Raw genomic sequence first — 18,890 nt, forward strand, 5'->3', positions numbered from 1 at the left:
CCACAATAATAAACACAATTTCAAAAATGAGCATTATCATCTTTGTAAAAGCAGAATTTGTGGAAGTTAGGCCACAGAAAGCCTCGGAAATGCCATTAAGAGGTCTAAATGTGAGATATAGACATGCATATTCAAAAATGTCTGCAAACAAATGAAGGATTGAGATCCAGCTGTTTCGCTGGATAGAGAATAGTCATAATTCACCTAACGTAGCTTTGGAAGCACTTTGGTATTTATGATCTGCAAAACACATTTTAAAACAGCTCTCGTTTTTCAGTTCCAATCCCAAAAGTAATATTTCCCGGCCACATTTCGGTCTACTAAAAAGTGTGTGTTAAATCAAAGAAAATGGGGGTAATGTTTCGCTCGGATAACATTCCCTATATTGGTAAATTTGCTTCATTTCAGCAGCAATAGTAGATAGAGGAAAATAAAAAAAAAATAGAACGCATCCAAGTAACAACAATTTTGATTATGCATTAATCGCTTAGAGAAATTATTTAACTTAAATCCTGCGAATTTCAGCCTTTCAACAGTAAATATTCTCAGATTTCTGTAGTCCTGCATGAAAGCAGGTTGATTTTCTTTGCGTTGAATCAAAATAAGACCTTAGCAAACGTTTGCTTTTACTTTGACTGCATCATAACCAATTTATGTTTGTGCTTTTTCTGCACTGTAATAATGTCCTGTTTTTGGATAAAGGGACTGAAATTTAAGTTTGCTTTGTTTTTTTGGATTCATCAATTGATCAAAAAAAATATCGATTTAAAAAAGAATTGTAACTTGCAGCCCTAACAAGTGGCCATAAATATTGGGAACCTCCTGTCCCGTACTGTGTCAATTGAGTCCAGGGAGCAACCCAGGACTGAGCTGGCCCTCTTCATCTGCTTTTTGTCCCGAGCAGATATGCCACCTACACAACCGACCGGTCGACCACTCGCCAAAAGATGACCGACGCAACAATCAAGTCGTAGAAGTTCTTCAATTGTGAACGCCGAAAGCCCTCAACCTCATGAGCAGGATCCGTCTGGTTGTGAAAATGGTGGGAATTTTGCAACTGTGAAACTGTACATGCCATAAAAAAAAATTTATGGGACAGTGATAAGTCTTTAAAAAGAAGCTTGAAACAGTCCCGAGAACTTTCTGCATTTCTTCCACATTCGCACAGTTTCCTGCAGAAACATGCACTGTCGATCTTTGAAAGGTGAGGAAGTATTGAAATAGTGAAAGAGACAATTATACATACTAAACATAAAGAACAGAAGTCATATAGCGGTCCAAGGTTGCCTTACACAGGGTTGAGATCTGCAACTGCAAAAACAAGTACCTGCAATGTAGCAAATGCACTTTCCCTTTTCTCTGAAACATTGATTAAGGAATTAATCATCCATTTATTTACTAATGTCAAACAACTAGACTGGTCTGCCAGCAGTCCAGACCTGTCTCCCAAAAAAAACTGTCTGGCGCATTATGGAGCGCAAAATATGACGACGGAGACCTCAGACTGTTGAGCATAGAGCAGGAATGGGAAAGAGTGCCACCTACAAAGCTTTGAATATTAGTGTCCTCTATTCCCAAACGCTTATTGACTGTTGTTAAAAGTGATGTAACATGGTGGTAAACATGCTTCTGTCCCAGCTTGTTTGGAACATGCTGCAGGCATTAAGTTCAAAATGAGAGAATATTTACAAAAAAAACAAACAATAACGTTCATCAGTTTAAACATTAAATATCTTGTCTTTGCAGTGTATTCAATTGAAGACGTTGAAAAGGATTTGCAAATCATTGCATTGTGTTTGATTAAATTTTACACAACGTACCAACTTCATTGAAATTGGGGTTTGTAGATAATTATTCTGAGGATATTGACCGAAACACACGGTGTGTGGAAAATAATCAGCATGTGAGAGTTGCATTAATCTCAAAGGCAGAGAAAATAAGCACTGTGTGTCACTAAAGGTGGCCCTAATGTTTTGTCCGCGTGGCTGGTGCAAATCTTTGTAACGTCACAAAATTAGCGTCATCGGTCTCAACCCCCCCCCCCCCCCCCCCCCCCCAAAAAAAAAGAAAAAAGTGATGGATGGATGGTAAGACCGCGAACGCCGCCATGTAAGCCTCGGCTTTTGTCACGTTGTGTTTATTCATTTATATATTTATTTCTGGAGTCACACGTGTTGCGCAGCAAGAATAATTTAAAAAAAGAGACGTGCTGATGCACGCACACGCGCGTCACAAATGTCCGAGGGGGCATTGAGGACAAGAGATGAAAGAGGATAAAACAGATTAAACGCTTTCACTTGAGAGGAGTTGCCCCCCCCCCCCCCCATACCCCCCCTCCTTTCCGAATCCTGCTGCTATGATGATGACCACGTTCGTTCTCGCGGCGGTTTTTTTTTTTGACATGACGCACGCACTTTTTTTGTGCTCTTCCTTATTTTTTTTTGTCAGTCTCAGAGACTGAAAATTAGTACACGTCTCCTTTTTTTCAGTGAGCTGTGGACGAGAGCACACGCTGGTGAGTCCCTTTTTTTTTTCTTCTCTCATTTATAAAACGACACATTTAAACCAAAAGGTGTCAGCTTACTTTGGTTGTTTCAGAGATGTGTCGTCTTTGCTGAACATTTCCTGTTTGTGATTAATACCAAATTGCATAAAGGTTGTCAAGAGGGTGAAACAAAATGCTGATTTAGTAATACATGAGTATTTTCTACTAATACGTTCTTATTGTGTGCTAGTGTCCCTATCTTGTCATTTTACGATATTTTCGTGTTGGCCAGCTTTGATATGTCAATCTGTAGTCATTATAGGTCTAAAGTTAACATTTTGTGTGTTTGTAACAGCACTTGGCATACCATGCACCAAACATTTTCCATGTTGACGACTTTATTATATTTATGGTCAAAATTGAGCAACTAAACTCTTCACCTAGCCCTTTGAAATGGGAATTATTGTGTATGGATTGATGCGAAGGGCTACCAGGTTGATAGACTTCTGAAATAACATATTTGCTCAAATGACTTTTAAAAGAAAGGTTTTGGTTTTTTTTAAATATAAACTTGTCCTGGTCAGCTGCATGGCCTTGTAGATGGATAGATCTGTATGCGTTTTGTGCAGGAACACTTTTGCTGTGCAACAGGGTAGTTGGAAATACTCCTAGTTTATTATTATTATTATTTTAATCATATTTTTTATTGAACATGCAGCAGGACAGAAAAAGGATTTAGGGGACACTGAGGGACAGAACGGACAAGGGGAATAGGGGTGCGAACCACAGCATTATAGTTTAGATATTTGACTACAAGTAATGTTAAAGTCAGTTATCACTGATAATAAATGATAAGCTTTGTAAAGACCCTAATCATGTTAATGATTTCTCACCATAATTAGCAACCTTTTTTTTTTTTTTTCCCTATGAATCTCGACAAGTGTTTTACATTTTCAAATTATCACCTCACCGTCAGTCACTGGAAAACAAAATGTTCCCATCACCAGGGAGCTATTTTCAGAGCAGGCCTTGGGTTACTTCTTTGGGGCCGCCTGGTGCCCCCTGCCCTAGAATCCTCTTGGCATTTGATATTTTGTTTAAGGATGCGCTACATTTGTGATTATTATTGGGGAAAAGTTGTTTGCGTGTGTGTAACATACTGGAGATCGCAACATGTGCCAAAAGCGCTGAAGAATTTGACATTTTTCGTCAAAAGCTGAGTAGTATAAAGAGGACGTTAACCAGTGTAAAATAAAGCCTTTGCTAATGCTTCATAGACATCATAGAACTTGTCAGTGATGTCACTTATTGTGTTGACGCAGTCAAGAAGAAATCTTTATTAACTGGATGTTTTATTTGCTAACTCTAAAAAGAAGTTAACTGGTGAAAATACAGCTAAATTAAAGGAAAACTACTCCCCCTTTGACATACATAATGGAGATTGAACAGTGGCATTGATATAATATTCACCGCACCTTAAATGTGTTCCATTCCCCAACCCGCCCAAAAGTAAATTTTGTACTTTAGACACTGGATTGCTGACAGTACAGCAGTTAAAGAAAGTTATATTTAACAAGTTTAGTTTACTCTGTCTTTTAGGTACCGTCTTGTTAAAAACAGTGTGCATGCAACTAAAAATAACCAGATGTGCTGTTTCAGTTTTGCTTCAGTACTATTGAAATATACTACACTCCAAAATGCTGAACTATTAAGTTAGCGAGCTACAAAGCCATCTGGAGCTACGGAACGAAAATACACGCCAGAATGAACTGAAAAATAGATCAATTAATCTCAATTGAGGTTTAATACGCAGCAGCAAAATTCACTTGGAAGATCAGACTCAAGTGTGCTATATCATTTTTGTTACCATCGTAAAAAGTTGAGAAATAACTGTAGCACTTTTTTGCTCTTCGGTTAGCATTACTGACTTTGCCAGGTAAAGGGTGAAGCATGGCCGAAAGCGACTGAACAGGACAATCGGTAAAACAAAGTCGACAGCAGCTTTCTGCCGCACATCAGGCGATAGAGCCTCGCATGTATAAATTTACTCAGCACAAGGTAAAATCTGTGACCCCAGGTGTTCTAACCGGGAAACAACGTTTTGAGATGCCACACGTTATTTTTCACAATGGTCAAGGACGAAGCGGTTTGCCTTGGCCACTTTAGCCTACCTAACCTTTGTATTATTAACACAAATGGAGGAAATGGGTGAGAAATAAAAGGAGACTGTGGATGTTTTTCAGAGGCTCCATTCGTTGAGTGTACTCCTGTATTATTTTAAAATACAATATGCACTCCATATACTGTGTTGTTCCGGCTTGTCACTGGTGGCGACAGGCTGCCTCTCGTTTATAACCAGAAATATAACCATAATTTCTCGTGTACAATGCACATTTTTCCCCCACCAAAAGTCAATAGTGCGCATTATACATAGGTATCGGAGAAAATGAAAAAGACTTCGCCATTTTATAAATCCAAGCCACCATCTGGAGGTTATGAAAAGGCTGTACGCTTTCCTTCCAATATGCCACCACCCCCTAGAGGTTATGAAAAAGTTGTACACTTTCATTCTAGTATGCCATCGAGAGGTTATAAAAAAGGTGAAGCCTACACTTTTATTCCAATATGACAGGGTTACATATGACTGCATATATGTACAATTGTGCTCATAAGTTTACATACCCAGGCAGAATTTGTGAAATACTGTTTTTTTTTGTTTTTTTTGTTTTGTTTTTTTAATTTAAAATACGACTGATGATTTGGAACAATAATCAAACCATCATTGATTTCTTATGGTTATGTTTTGTTTAATAATGCTTTTCTGAAATGCTTGACAGTTTAATTTTAATCCAATTAAAATTAAATTAAATGTTTCGCCTGGTCCTTCATCTTTTCTTAAAAGAATTGTAGACATCTTACAAATTATGCCTGGGTAGTCAAACATGTGAGCACAACTGTGTTTTTTCTCATTTACTAAATAAAAGTAGGGCTGTGAATTTCAAAATAAGAGCAATGTAAATAAAAACGTATTCCGTGTTCAAATAAAGTGCTTATATTCAGAATAATAATTTGAAAAAACTAGCAACATACAGATAATACTTCATGTTTTGATCATTTTTTGTAGAAGCAAAATCATGCATTGTAAAAGTGCATTATACATAGGTTTTCCAGAATTTTGAGGTCAATTTGGGGTGTGCATTATACATGAGAAATTACGGTATATCTTGGTTGTGAAAGATCACGTGATACGACATTTTTGATTGGACGTTACATCTGCGACATTGCAACTATGTTCATAATTTTGGAAGGCAGCAAAACCAGTGGCTGACATTTCACCATACATGAAAACCGGTTGCCGATCCCCCGCGTACTGCACGACAGTTAAATTGGTTTTGGCTCCGTCACCTGGAGTGCCCGCCGGCGGCCCTTACAGTACTCTGAAAAAATAATTTGATATGAGACACAATGGCCAAGATTGCTTTTTTGACTTTTAAGAAATTTTTTTTGGGGGGGGGGAACTAAACAAGGGTAATTGAGGTCTAGGTACATACAGTATTCATTATAAGACCTAATAATTTTTTAATGGGTAGGCGTCACAATCTTATTAAATTTGTGAGGATTGTTGTTTGATGCCACAGTAAAAATTGCCCTCCCTCCTGCAGACTTGAAAACGCTGGTTTTCCCGCAGTCACGTAACAAGCGGCTGGTGTACAGCGCAGAGCATGTAACATGGCAAACCCTCCCACACCGCTCTCCTCCCCCAGCTCCAGTGCCCTTATTTGGCTTCTTTTTCTCGCACAGCGCCAATGTTTGTGGTCCATGTCTGCCACTTTGAAGATGTCTTGTTAAAACAGCACGTGTGTTTGTGATGGCATGTTCGGAGCTTTTGCGTACACGAGTGAAGCCGAGCGAAGAAACTGAAGAGAAGGAAGTGTGTGTGTGTGTGTGTGTGTGTGTGTGTGTGTGTGTGTGTGTGTGCGCGCGCGCATGTGTGTGTGTGCGCGCATGCGTGTGTGTGTGTGCGCACGCGCCCGTCCATTCGCTTCCTTGGAAATGCTGACTTAGAGCTCACGGAGTTCATCTCAGGACGAGGAAAGCGGTCTCCCTTCCAGTGTGAATCATTTTGGAAAAATGAGCCTCTGGATTGAATTGCCCCAGCAATTTGGCATGTTGCGCCATTCTGCTTTATTGTCTGCTTTGGCTGAAATTGCAGTTCTTCACGTCTAGCGGGCCAAGAACGCTTCAGGGTTCGATATGACGGGAGGCAGAGAGCGGCTCCGCGTCCAGCCCGGCCTGAAAAAGCAAATCAACCCCATCTCGGCAGCTTGCTGCTTCCTGTTTAGCTGGGACTTCCAGAGAAAGACGCAGGCCATGTTGGTGTAACAACTCATGCCTCACTAGACATTAAAGTAGAAATGTCCACATCCTGCTTCAGTGTCATAAGAGGTATCAGCCTTGCAAAGTGATGCTGAAGAATTGTTATTTTTTTTATGGCAGAATAGCATGTCAACCTGTTTGCAGAGTTTGACATATTTTGTGTCAAAATCAAAACGGAAAATTTTGTACGTAATAGGGGTTCAACCGACTATAGATATTGAAAGCTAAACGTTGACTAATCACATGCTTTTGGTTTCTCGTCTTCCAATTGTCCAATTTACCCGAGGACTTTTTTTTTTTTTTACACAACTTTTAATGACATTATAGTCGACTACAAAAAATCTTTAGTCATGAAACATGGTGACTATGGCATCGTAACAGCTTTTTATCTTCCTCTTTGTTTTCGTCTTTGTCGCTGCCATCTGTACTTTGATGCGCTAAATTTGGTTTGCCTGACAGTATCCCCATTTTCACATTTGTAATTCCTAGCAGCTAGCCGCATAACATGCAATTTTTGTGAGTATTCCACCTCCATATTGCAAATGGCCTTATTTATTTTTCGCTTATCTTGTCCTTCCCAGCTTTGGGGTTCCTTAGATGGGTCGAAATCAGGTGAAAATCAATCCCGAATATCTTTCCTTGAAGCCAGCAGCATACTTTGCATCATTGTCACTATTACATCATAATACTGCACTATTACAGCATAATAATGCAAACAGGCTTTTGTCTTTGACTTGACGTCTTTGTTTTCCGCCTTTCACAATTTGACACTAAATTGTCTGCAGATCTTGGCACGTCTTATCTCAAATTCCTAGCAGAAGCAGCATACAATGTGCACTGTTGTATCTGCCATACTTCTGTGGCTCTGTTCCTCAACTGATTTTGGCAGGTTGGGTCTTAATCCCACCATTCTATATTCCATTTTTAAAATTCCAAGCAGTAAGTAGCATACCATGCACTATTGTGACTATTTCGTCTTAATACTGCACACAGCCTTTGGTCTTTCATTTTTGTTGTTTTAAGTCGCCACCTTCCAAACTTTGGGGTTCTAATTTTTATATATACATATTTTGGCACATTTTAACCAAATCTAACAATCTATTGTGTTTTTCTAATTCCTCTCACTATACCATGCACTGTTGTCACTCTTATCCCCCAAATATCTTTGACATTTTAGATTTTTGGCTTAGTTTTTTAGTATTGGAGAAAAGAAGTATTTGGCCACGTTTTTCATTTTACAGCAGCAGCCTTTGTTTTTAGGTTCTTCAGTAAACGAATTTGTGAGACGTGCGCTTTCAACCGTCACGTAGATTGTAAAATAAAAAGACTGCAGTGTAGTGAAAAGAAGGGCGGACGAGGACAAATGGAGGGAGGGAGGTTTAATTTTGTAGCCAGCCCACTTTAATTCATCTGGCCCCCTTTTCTTTCCCGTCCCTTCCCTAGACACAAATACAGAAAGTGAAGAGGGATGTGGCCTGTGTTGAGGTTTGGACGAGGCCTCGTTGGACTGTTGCAGTCGGCAGCTGGCCTTTCGCTTCGCTCATTTCATACGTTGTCCAAACTCTTGCCTGAATCATGGCCGACCGGCAATCGCAAAGACTGATTGCCTGTCTGTTGTGTTCCCCACGCTGTGATTGTTGGGCGTTTCTCTGTGACTTTGGTTGAGTTTGTTCGTTCTTTACATGAGATGGGCAGATTGATTTTGGAGGGGGAAAAATGCATTGGGTCATTTTTGCAAAGCTGTCATGTTGTCACTTTAAGTGTTAAAGTGATGTTGCAAGTTTGCACACTTTTTTTTGACAAGAATGAAATAATGAAAATTAAAACACTTGAGAAGTGCAATTTAAGACAAAATATAATTAGCACTGCCTAATCCCTACCAAAGCTAAACAAGTTGAATCAGCACCACATTGTGCATTTTCCCAAGAAATCATCTCCATAATTTTGACAATTTGGAATAGTTATTACGTATTCACATACAATCTAACCCCCAGAAAATAAAATGTATAAATGAATGATAAAATTACCCGTAAAATATTTTTATTTTAGGAAGCAATGAGTATTGCACATTGGTCTGATAGCATATTTTCTCCATCCATTCTTTGTACTGCTTACCATTTGTAATAATAGTCACAAAAGCTATATCAGCATACAGAGAAGCACAGCACAACTATACTTGAGTTTATTTTCTTAAAAAAGAAATTCAATTCACACTTTAGTCATGTCTGTGGTTTTTCACTCAGTCCTGTTGGCCTAGCACTTGACCGCCTCTGAAAAGTCACATGGTACACAAGAAGTTGCATCATGCAGTTGGCATGCAGGCCATGAGAAGGCCAAAAGTAAGTTTACGCATTTATTTTTCTGTATATTTGATGAAATTTTAACTATGACTTGAGGATGTTAAAATAGCAGCTTAGTCCTCTTACATAAATTATTTTTTGTTGAATCACTGTAATGTTCTTACTATCAACATGCTATTAGCATAAATGCCATGTGGCTATATTTCATGCATTTGCTAATTCTATGGTAAAAACACAATCCTGTGACTTAGCCTTGTTACTCAAATGAGTAGTTTCAGTACAAATAAAACAATGTCATGATCAAAATAAAGTTGTAGTTCCACATGCACGATTAATTAGTTTGAGTTGAAAAAAGACAGTTTGACAGTGTTACGAGAATAGCACAGATTTGATGGTATTCGGTGGAAATCTATATAATTTGATTGAACATTTTGGATTTATTTTTAATTACCTTTTTTTGTGGAGTGGTTGGCCATGAAAAAACACGTTTGCCTTGTGATCCGGGAGGGACTCGAGAGTAGAGCCGCTACTCCTCCGCACTGAGAGGAGCCGGACCCAAAGTATCGTCACACTGATTTGGAATTATTTCAAGCTAATGTTTCTACATATTGTTGCTTTAGGATGTCTTCAAGAGTGTCAAACTTGAACCTGTTGAGTCCTGCTCGTCATCCATGGCTGCTGGTCTTGAGAAAGCAGACGTAGAAGAGGGCAGGAGAGAAGGGAGAGATTTAATTGGTCGTTTGTATGTCAGCATAGCACTCGGAGGTGTGATGTGCGTGTTAAGTGGGAGCTGGTTGGAGTCTGTCTGGCCTGCTTTGTCCACTGCCTTTGGCTTTTGTTCCTGCCGTAATGAATGGCGAAGGCCTTGGCTCCGGCTGCAGTGTCTCATAGCAACTGGAGGGCGAGGGTGCGCTGGCGAATGGAGGAAAGGCCAAGCGAGATCATGTGCGCTCTTCAGAAAGGGCAGAGAACCACACTTTTAGGCAGTTGGAGGACTTCAACAAACTGTAAATCTATACTTTATTGGGGAAAAAAGTACATTCTAATGTAAAATAGTTCAGATTTTAAACTTTTTTTTTTGACTCGCATAAGTAAAGATAATTGTATTTGCTTTCATGTGATCATGCTGAACACCTCAAAATAATACTGGACATATTTTAGGCATTCAGTTTAACAGCTGCACACAACACAAAACCTGGATCAAAAGTTGGTATTTTTATATTTAATAATATAGATGTTCGTGACTACCTTTTGACTATTTCAAATATATTTTATTTCTCAATTTTCTTCAAACATATTTAAAAATGAAGCAATCACATTGTACTTGAGTGTAAGCTCATTGTTTTTTCAACGTCCTCATTTTTATAGGGCTGGGGGGGGGAAAAAAACCTTAAGTTGACTTCAAAAATGTTGACGCAGAATTTCTGCTGTTTGCGCCGCCAGAACCAATGTTTCACACGGGCATTTGTTGTAGATGGTTTAGAACGGACAATGTTGGGCCACTAATAAACTTTGCCAAAAATGACAGGAGCGTCTGTAGTGATTTTTAAGACACAATCAGATGTGTAATGTACATATAACATGATGTATGAATGAGTTGAATGGTAGTTAGCGATATTTTTGTTTTTTACCTAAAAGAGTAATAGTTAGCATGCTAATGCTAATTGCAAATGCTAACCATTCAGCAAGGGCTGATTTTGTTGTCTCAAATTCTGTACAGAGTTTATACATACACTCAGTACCAGCATATGCAGTTAAAGGATAGACGTTTTTACTCACATTCTCGATAAAATATCTTTAGGGTAATTGATTCGAAAAAGATTTGATCGTGACAGCCCTAGATTTTTACAAGCTTCTGGACTCATAGCTGCCTCTCTGTGTTTAGTGGCTGCAGATGGTTTTTCGGGTGCTGAATATCCAGTGGCGCTGTTCACGACGTGGAACCCAGCTGGCACGTGTTCAACAGTATTCACCTACCAATTTGTATTCATGCCTGTTTCATTATTTATTTTTACATAATGAAGCGAAGGGGTCCGAGTGCCATGGCTACCCCGTGACCCAGACACTACCTGTCTGCTGCCATGGTTACAAGGACAGAGCAGGTTTAGTGGGCCGACACCAGGGATTACTTTCCCTGCTTCTTAACAATCGGGTCCGTGCCCTGGCGACTGTAAAAGAAAAAAAAAAAAAATGGGCACCCGAAAAATGTTGAGCACATTGTGCCCAGGTGGCCTTTTAAAAAGTGCTTTAAGTGCTGTGTAAGGGCTAAGACCTGTGCTGCATAATTGCTTTGGTTTCAGCGTCTGTCCCTTTGTTGAGCTGCTTCACTCCCAGCGATTAGTGCTCATTAATAAAAGCAGCCACAGTGTACCAGACAAGGTTTTTTGTGCGTTTTTAAACACACACCTTTTTTTGTGTGAACACTGAAAACTGACGCTGAGATATTATTGTGACTGAAAGCATCAGGCTATAATGTCTATATAAAAATAGACATACACTCACAGGACACATCATTAGGTACGCTTACACAGTATAACGCTAAGGCAGTGGTTCTTAAAAGTTTTAACACCAAGTACCACCCCAAAAAAAATCTCTGCCCTCCAAGTACCAGCATAATGACCAACATTAAATTAATAAAAAATTAGGCAAATGTTTTATTCCTTAAAAAAAAATGTCATTTTTTTTGTTAGACACCGTAATATTATGCACAGTTTGACCATTAACTGGGCTAAAACTGTACTTAATGATTTAATTAAAATGTAATGCATACATCCATCCATCCATCCATTTTCTGAGCCGCTTCTCCTCACTAGGGTCGCGGGCGTGCTGGAGCCTATCCCAGCTGTCATCGGGCAGGAGGCGGGGTACACCCTGAACTGGTTGCCAGCCAATCGCAGGGCACATACAAACAAACAACCATTCACACTCACAGTCATGCCTACGGGCAATTTAGAGTCCCCAATTAATGCATGTTTTTGGGATGTGGGAGGAGTGCCCGAAGAAAACCCACGCAGGCACGGGGAGATCATGCAAATTCCACACAGGCGGGGCCGGGGATTGAACCCGGGTCCTCACAACTGTGAGGCTGACGCTCTAACCAGTCGTCCACCGTGCCGCCCATAATGCATACAAGTTAATTAAAAATTGTAACTAGAAAATGTTTGAAAATCAACAGTTCTGAAAGAGTTAATGCAAATGTACCGGATTTAAAAGCCGGTCACTTGGATAAAAAATCGGTATGTTGCGTCAGGGAGGCCAAGCGGCGTAAAAACTATGCCTAACAAATCATGAGAGTGACTCACTGACTGTGGCGACGAGCCGAAAGTCGCGGCATCTGCATAGCTTTAACTGAGATAGCACACTAGTGAAGACAGGTTTAACAGCGCTTGTGCAATTTGCAGCCGAGCACTGCGAGCAATTTTTCCTCGATATCTTCAAGATGCAATTACTCAAAAGTCAATACCAAATAAACTAAGGCATTTTCATGCCCATCGCTACTAGACCCTCAAGGTGACCTTATGAAGTATTCATGATAGAGGGGTCAACACAAGTCACGGGTGGTCATGTGGTAGACTAGCCTGACTTCAGTGAATTCTCTATATGTTCCCTGTGATTGACTGGTAACCTGTCCCAGGTAGAGTCTGTTTTTGGTCCAAAGTCAGCTGAGATAGGCTGAAACTCCTGAAGCCTTCAACAGCTTAGCAGATCAGTGCTACAGAAAATGCATAGATTGAAGGATCAAAACAATTGGCAGTCATTCAAATTGTAAAATAGAAGCTAATGATACTGTATATGTTTGTATATTGTTTGGTGAGAGTAATACCCAGTTATGATTAATAATGGTGTTAATTTAACAATATAGTTATATTCATAATGGTGTTAATTTAAAACTATAGCTATAGGCAGTTTGTAAAATCAACAGGACTTGCATCCAGATTCTATACCGCTTATTCTCGTTAGCGTTGCGTGTGAGCTGGAGCTTCTTGCAGCTGACTTTGGGTGAGAGGTGGCGTACACCCTGGACTGGTCGCCAGCCAGTCAGTCGCATGGCACATATACAAGCAACCATTCGGACTCACATTCACACCTACGGACAATTTGGAGCACAGGTGTCGAACTTATGGCCCAGGGGCCAGATCTGGCCTGCCTCATTGTTTTATGTGGCCTGTGAAAGCAAATCATGTGCGTTTACTTTAAAATTGAAAATTGTCTTTATTTAATAACATTTAGAATGAGATATTCTCAGCATTTTTTGTTACCAATCTTCCTTTTAAAAGAAATGTAATACTGTCGTTGAAAATATTTTTTTTTTTTTTTTTTTAAATTGGCTTCTGATTTCAAAACTTAGCCATCAATTTGTTGTGTATATGTAATTAAACGAGGCGATAATTTACAGGTATCTGGGTTCCCAGTCATAACGGCCCTCCGAGGGAAGCCATAACTACAATTTGGCCCGCAACAAAAATTAGTTTGACACAGCTGATTTAGTCTTCTGCCTAACATGCATGTCTTTCAATTGTGGAAGGAAACTGGAGTAGAAAACCCACACAAGCACAGGGAGAACATGCAAACCAGGAAGGCTCTAGCCCAGATTCGATCCTCCAACCTCAGAACTATGAGGCGAATGTGCTAACCACTTGTGCCACTCTTAATTACTGTTAATTTATCAATTTTAAAAATATATATTTAAAAAAAAATGGTGTGAAACAGCCCGTTGTCCAATGTGCCTCTCTTAATTACTGTTAATTTATCAATTTTAAAAATATATATTTAAAAAAAATTGTGTTGAAAACAGCCGAACACCGGTGATGTTAATAAAAACAAGTCTAAGCAATACGACCCAGAATTTGGTGTTGTCTGAGCACGTAGGCGGCGACATGTTTATCGGCACTCCAGGTTCACCCCATTATTTATGTGGCCTTTGATTTGGGCTGCGCTCAGGTTGAGTGCCGCCACATGGCTCCTGCGCTTAAGGCTGCTGAGCGGGTGGGATCACGCTGTGAGGGTCACGTCCCCCCTCCCTCTCGGGTGCTTGATGCTGGAACGGGGGAGGCTGTGGTGACTTGCAATCTTCCAGGTGTCCAGCAGATGCTGCTTACAGCCTTGCAAAAGATGTCCACTCTGTTACCATGACGTAAGGATTAAACGCAATTTAATGGCGCATCATCGAAAATTTGAGGCCATTAAGGAGCTTTGATGACGTGCTTTGTTTTAGACAGTGGATTGAGGGCAGCGTGATTGAAGACGTCTTTTTAATTGCAGAGGCTTGATTCAAGTATGCGGCGATGTGTTGAAAGAAGCAGTTGGATATAAAGCATTATAATATGTCAGCTCTGACCAATGTTGGGAAGTTCGGAAGCGGCCATCTCTCCACCGCAGCATTCAAATTATAGCCGCGCACGAAAAAGGATGAAAAAAAAAACCTCGCAAGACGTGCTCGAGAAGACATTTTAATTTGGGCAAAAATGAAAGAACGTCAGCTGAAGGGCCGTAAATCTGCATGAAAACTTCATTGTGCTGACAGTGTTTTGCAGCTCACATATTAGTGAAATAAGCACCAGAGCTCACGCAGGATGTCGCCGCAGGGGGCACAAGGCATGCTGGGAAATGTGTTTTTATGTTTTTTGTTGTTGTTGTTGTTTTAACTAGATTATGCATAAAACAGAAGAAAATTTGTTCATTTTTCTATGACTACAGCATGAATTTTAACGACCAAATCCTGGTATATGCAGGTCTGTCCTCCACTGTCATTCTGTCAGTTTTTATTAGTATACAGCGGTACCTCAAGTTATGAGTGACCCGACCAAGTTTTTCGAGGTTTGAGCCATCGTCAGGCCCATCTTTTGTCTTGTGTTGCAAGCAGAAATTGGAGTCATTTGGTTTGCACATGAAGTCTTGGGGAAAAAAAAGATGCTAAGTGCTTGCCTCAAGCTATTTATTGCCTCTCCCAGTTGAAGTTTACCAACTAAAGATGTTGTGTATTTAACAGAGGAACATTAACTTTGTCTTAAGTCCGCTAGCGTAATGCTAATAGCGCACAACACCAAACACCACAGAGGGACTAATGAAACTAGCATCGATGATGCGGTCATTATGAACCTTTAAACCACCACAGGCGGCACGGTGGCCCACTGGTTAGAGCGTCAGCCCCTTTAAACCACCACAGGCGGCACGGTGACCGACTGGTTAGAACGTCAGCCTCACAGTTCTGAGGAGCGGGGTTCAATCTCCGGTCCCGCCTGTGTGGAGTTTGCATGTTCTCCCCGTGCCTGCGTGGGTTTTCTCCGGGTACTGCGGTTTCCTCCTATATCCCAAAAACATGCATTTTGGGATATAGGAGTCCCATATATAAACATGGGACTCTAAATTGCCCGTAGGTGTGAATGTGAGTGCGAATGTTGTTTGTTTGTATGTGCCCTGCAATTGGCTGGCAACCAGGGTGTACCCCGCCTCCTGCCCGATGATAGCTGGGATAGGCTCCAGCATACCCATGACCCTAGTGAGGAGAAGCGGCTCAGAAAATGGATGGATGGATGGATGGATAAAGCACCACACACAAGCGGTAGCAACACATGCAGACAGCATAGAACAAAACTCACAGGCATATATTGGTCATCCTCTGCGAAAAACGACTAATATTTTTGCAGTTTAGTTGAGACGGTCTTCTTGGTAGTTTATCAACAGTACATGTAGTATGTATATGTAAACATGTATTTATGCATGCATCTATTAGACTGCCCCCTGGTGGTCAAAGTGTACACACACACGCACACACACAACCACCAGAATGAGCAGCACAATACTCTTTGAATTATAGTGATGCACAAACTGTTCAATTCTTTACATTTTTGTGAATTATGGTATTCCTGTATGTTTTCGCAACATAGAGTACTGTAGTTTGCTATTTTTCTTGGGGTGCTGGAATAGATTAATGGCATTTCCATTCATTTAAATGGGGGAAGATGATTCAAGATATGGGTGTTTTGAGTTACAAGTGTGGTCACGGAGCAAATTGAACTTGTGGGTCAAGGCACCACTAATTACTTGGGGTGTGAATCGTAACGTAAAGGCTTCGTTATACTCGCTCCGGCGGTGACCGCGCTGACGTCACTGCGGCTATCCCGCACGCAGTTTGCCTTTATACTCGAGCGCAACCCATGCGCGCAGTTTTGAAAATGTACTGCAGCTCACCTCCAAGTCAGGGGTGTTGCTACGGCTGGTATTGGCTAGGACACCACAGGGTAGAGTTTCCTCTGCATTTTTTGGGCCACTTCCGGTCGCCGTTTTTACTTTCCTTTCCGTAACAAGGAACCAAGCAACAACAATGGTAACTGTGGAACGGTGTCTGCAAATGGACTTAGATGACCAGATGATACGTTAAATTATGCTCCGAAATCGATCGAGAAGGTGGCGGCGTAGGTGGTATGTAGAACCAAGGGGCATGCTGAGTACGTCATCACAGCATGTGACTAAAACGGACTAATCACGAGACATGATCTCTGCGGCATTCTACGGGCAGCAACAATTTTTGCCGTGTGCGTGTCAAGTGTTGCAGAGGGGCCGTGCGGGCCAGTTCATCGGTCACGTGATGCAATGCGGGCGCGGGAGTAGAAAGAGGCCTTAACTCGTGTAAAATGTCAGACTCATCATTAAACCTGATGTAGATTTATTGATAGTGTTCACTGGATAACAAAATGTGGTAATTTCGTCCACTTTTAATTATTAATGGTAATAATATGACAACAATATTTTAGTTATTGTTGGTGTGTTAAACTTTTAACATATTTTACCTAAAATAAATAACTAGTGCTACTCAGAATAGCATCTCTCCATTTCATTGGCGCTACCATCAGTACTAACATGGTGCCACAATCTAAAAAAATACAAAAAAGACGTTTCAAAAAAGTGTTGGCCATTCAAGGACGTTTTGTACTACAATGACTGAAGTCGTTCAGTTCAATTCCTAGGAAAAAAAATATAAAAAGCATAATACCTTTTGAGAGCAGGCTCGTAGAAACATGCAGAACATGCCATGATGTCAGCTCCTGACGTATCGCTAATTACAAACTACATTGTCATCACTCAGCTTTTTGATGTTCTAAAATGAAAAAAACTGAGTATGTTAGAATATAACAGGCAAAAACATTATTCAAGATGCAATTTAATCATGTTTTGCAAGAATCTTAGAAACAGAAAGGCTCATAAATCCAGTAGGGTTTATTAACAGGTCAAAAACCAAGCCAATGTTTGCACATTCTCACCGTGTCTGTTTCCTAAAAACATGCAGGTTAACTGCAGTGGTCAGTCTAAATCCCTTGCAGGTGTGAGTATGAATAGTTGTCTGTCTTTGCAGTGGTAAGCTGCGCTCCAGCCAAAATGTGATGTCATTGAGTGTGCATTTTTAATATTTATCGAACCAAGGCCATGCTCAATGCATGCATGTGCGTGTGTGTGTGTTTGGGGCTTGTGTGTTGCTAGTTTCATTTTGTAGGATCTCCAACCAATAAATACCTCCATTTTAATTAGAAGAGAAAAGGGCACATTTTTGTAAATCTCCTGGAAATGTTTTCCGAACAGCAAGAACTAGAAATGCAATCTAGACTATCACGTATTTTTTTTATGCTTTAAACTGTATAATTGCTCTACATAGTGTGGAAGTTTTGAATAGGGATGCACAAATACCACTTTTTCTGATCAAGTACCAGTAAGTACAGACGTCGATACTAAGTACCGATACTTAATGCCAGTATGTCTTGCAATTTTGATGGAAATGTATTTATTTTAATTAGATTTTGTTCAAAAACACAAAACACAAACTTGAACCTGGCAAAGGTTTCACTCAGTTTCTGGCACTTATTAGGGAAACATCCAACTGCATGTTTTTCTAACAGACTTGGCACACATTTCACTTACTGTAAATGTAGTCTGTAGTACCAGGCATTTTAGTTCTAAAATAAACTGTGGCAGGACAAGTGAAGGGATACATCATCACACCATCGTGTACTTCTCTTTACTTTGTATTCAGTTTTAAAAAAGTGAGGGGCATTGAGTGTTGTGTATAAAGATATACTGAGTGAATGGTACAAATGTGGTGTCCAGAATGTGAGTAGAACGTGTTGAAGTGAAGGAATGAAAAAAGTGCTTATTACTTGTTCTTGTATACCGATTCGATTTGGGTCCGTTTCTTGAGTCAATAAAGAATCTTAATTAGCTCTAGAATTGCAATGGTTATCCAAGTAAGGGTGGAGTGATGAAAGGACGATTGATTAATGAGCCATTTGCAGTTTCACTGTTAAGTGCCATGTGTACTTAGAAGGCATAATCTTTGAGATTATATAAATAATGCTACCTGCAGGATAAAGTGAGCGCGGTGGATGTGGCGGAAGTGCCGCAACATGTCACCTGCCCAGACCAGCCTTTTACGCCGTGGCTTCATGCGGAGTTCAGAATCTATTTTGTGGAGCATAATTTGCAGCCAGGTCAAATTGTTGTCATCCAGGTTTACCTTAAAAAATCTCCACACAGCTGGTGAAATGGTATCAGTGTCGTAGTATCGGCGTACAAGTACCGACGTACAGTATCTGCACCGATACTACGGTATTGTTGTTGGGGCACCCCTATTTTTTTTTTTTAATTATAGTTTCAGCAAGTCTAAAGCCTTTTGCTAAAAAAAAAAAAAATGTGTAGAATTAGCTACCATTTTTAGACAATGTTGATATTGCAGTGCT

At 40.2% G+C, this 18,890-nt stretch overlaps 1 protein-coding gene across 1 annotated transcript in view; it reads left to right on the forward strand.

Moving 5' to 3' along the window:
* The first annotated feature begins 2,359 nt into the window (after nucleotides 1-2,359).
* Nucleotides 2,360-18,890, forward strand: part of pparab (peroxisome proliferator-activated receptor alpha b) — a 96,839-nt gene continuing 80,308 nt past the window's right edge. Inside the window, exon 1 of the mRNA XM_061773564.1 lies at nucleotides 2,360-2,515. The gene's annotated coding sequence lies outside the window, so the exon portion shown is untranslated. The remainder of the gene's footprint in view (nucleotides 2,516-18,890) is intronic.

Source organism: Phyllopteryx taeniolatus, chromosome 5 (assembly GCF_024500385.1).
Source record: "Phyllopteryx taeniolatus isolate TA_2022b chromosome 5, UOR_Ptae_1.2, whole genome shotgun sequence".
Lineage (NCBI taxonomy): Eukaryota > Metazoa > Chordata > Actinopteri > Syngnathiformes > Syngnathidae > Phyllopteryx > Phyllopteryx taeniolatus.